This window comes from Pseudomyrmex gracilis, unplaced genomic scaffold (assembly GCF_002006095.1).
Source record: "Pseudomyrmex gracilis isolate BER0280 unplaced genomic scaffold, ASM200609v1 scaffold_552, whole genome shotgun sequence".
Taxonomy (NCBI): domain Eukaryota; kingdom Metazoa; phylum Arthropoda; class Insecta; order Hymenoptera; family Formicidae; genus Pseudomyrmex; species Pseudomyrmex gracilis.
The window spans coordinates 36,173-39,230 of NW_018021136.1; positions in this window are offsets into that span (position 1 = coordinate 36,173).

Genomic DNA, 3,058 nt, shown 5'->3' on the forward strand with positions numbered 1-3,058 from the left:
ATTTCTATTACCGTTAGTCATAAGTGAAGTAACTCAGACCAGAACCAGGCCGCAACCCGTAAGTTGCAAAATTAATATTTAAGAAACTAAAAGAGATACAAGAAAACGGTTTGCACCATCGTCTTTAGCGTAAAAAACTGCAAAATACCAGTATGTTTTAAATCGTCAAACTATTGTTATTGACAATATTGATTGTTTTAATAATTGAAATTATCACCTTCTTATTACGTGGTATTTTGCATCTAAGTAATAGAACAAAGAATCAAAAACCCGTTTTGCGGTAACTCTTACGGTTTGCGAGATATTTAAATTGTTTATTTCCACTCATTGCCGTAATTTACAAACCAGTGGATAAAAGGCCTCTCTAAAATTAGTTTTGCCCTAGCTGTCGTAGTTGTCGAGATATCCTAAATTTACAATATCGACTATGTGTCGTTGAACACAGCATGTGTTAGTAAACAAAGTGTTTGTATTTGTCAAAAATTATCTTGACATATTTTGAGACTTTTCGGGAACTTTTTCACTCCCCGGTGATGGCCACTGCTATTAGTATGATTATTTAATTATATTATATGAAGTAATTATTATTACCTTATGTCTTTATCAATTAATTTTACATTATTATAATAGTTTCTATAACTACTTACTTAAGTACGTTAATTCTGCCTAAATATGTAAAATTAGTATTCTGCTTTATTATTGTAACCGCATTTATTGTGCTGTATAATAGCTAAACAAGTAGCATTATTAGCGTTTTGTAAATTTGTTCAGTAGTCTTAAAGGTACAATTAACCTTTTAATTAATATTTATGTAATTTAGGCAAAACGTTGTAAGATATTCTGTAATATTCGTGCGCGAAGTGTTGTAGTTTAACGGCAGTGCGGACGATGTAGAGGAAAAAATGTCGAGACGTGACACAAGCGTGCTCTCGTGAGCACTTATCTTGTCTGCAGAACGGTAGGAAATGACAAGCGTGCTCTTGTGAGCACCTTTCTTGTGTACAGAACGAAAGGAAATAACAAGCGTGCTGTCGTGACCACCTTTCTTGTCTTCAGAACGGAAGGAAATGACAATCGTGCTCTCGTAAGCACCTTTCTTGTCTACAGAATAGAAGGAGACGAGAAGCGTGCGCTCGTGACGCACCTTTCTTGTTTTTAGGATAGGACTGACGCTTTAGAAGCCAGAATCTAACTAATAACTGAATAATCTAATTAAAATTGGAACAACGAGAAGTGCGTATACATATACTTATGTATAAATGTATGTATATAGGTATAAAAACAAAAAACACCTGGTCTTAAATTAAGGAAACTTATCAATACTACAAAATTCTTACCATAATAGTTTAATTCTAAATCTGAACGTCGTGAAATATTCTAAATCCCGTTTCGTAATAGCAAAAATATTCTAAGTCCCGATTTGTAACAGCAGAAATGTTCTAAGTCCGTATAGCAGAAATATTTTGGTCTAACCAGAGCAAACTTTACTGACTGAGATTCTGAATCTAAATGACGCTTCTGCCGGTCGCTCCGGCCGTTTTTATAGTCTACAAAAAGTGGTGATGCTGCATTGTCCCACGGGTCCAGCAGTCACTGGCTCTTGGTCAACGGTCCCGCGGCCGCCAACGGTCTGCGGTCCCACGCGTGCCTTATCTCGGCGCGTGCTTTATCTCTCCTTCGGGCTGTTTGCTCGGCCGAGCCAGTGACCCTGGGTCTTCACAAGCGAACTTTGCCGTGGGAACATTTTGCGCACGAATATTACAGAATATTTTACAACGTTTTGCCTAAATTACCTAAATATTAATTAAAAGGTTAATTGTACATTTAAGACTACTGAACTAATGTACAAAACGCTAATAATGCTAATTGTTTAGCTATTATACAGGACAATAGATGCGGTTACAATAATAAAGCAGTATAATAATTTTAATTATTTAGGCAGAATTAACGTAATTAAGTAAGTAGTTATAGAAACTATTAAAATAATGTAAAATTAATTAATAAAGACATAAGGTAATAATAAATAACTCTATACGACTTATCATTCATTTATTAGTTAACCACTTTACAGAGCCCGAGATAAATCTCAGTTTTGATTGTTAATAAGAATTAATTTATATAATATAAATAAATAATCATACTACTAGCAGTGGCCATCACCGGGGAGTGCAAAAGTTCCCGAAGAATTCCAAAATTTTTCAAGATAATTTTTAACAAATACAAACACTTTGTTTATTAACACATGCTGTGTTCAACGACACATAGTCGATATTGTAAATTTAGGATATCTCGAGAACTAAGACAGCTAAGGCAAAACTAATTTTAAAGAGGCCTTTCATCCACTGGTTTGTAAATTACGGCGATGAGTTGAAATAAACAATTTAAATATCTCGCAAACCGTAAGAGTTACCAAAAAACGGGTTTTTAATTCTTTGTTCTATTACTTAGATGCAAAATACCACCTAATTAAAAGGTGATAATTTCAATTATTAAAACAATCGATTGTCAATAACAATAGTTACTTGAATTGAAAACTTTATCGAGTCACATGATTACAAATTAGAAATATCGAAGTAACTGAGAACCGACAGCAGTGTACATCGGTTTAAATATAAGTCCAAGCCGTTATCAACGCTCAAGCGACTATTAATGTGTATTATCAACAAATGGTAAGTATGATCTATCAAGATTTTCAATGTCGTTATGTAGGTTAAGTCCATGGCTTTGGCTTTGTATGTATGAATTTTCTGATATCAAGCGTTTACCGTAAGATCTTTTATTGTCTAAAGTTTTTACATTATAAATAATGGTTGATGTTAATGGTTGACCTTAAATTCAGAGATAAATAATGAAATGAAATAAAATGAAGAGGCGTTACTGAACAAGGTGCTAGTTGTTGTGCAGATGTAGTTACTTCCATAATGATACAGACGTTTTGACTTATGTTTTAAGTCATCCTCATTGTGCTGTGTAGAAAAATGACATTCGGATATGAAAAATTTATCAATATACAATAAGAGGTTCTATAACATACTTTACTCGAAACTCTCAAATCTTA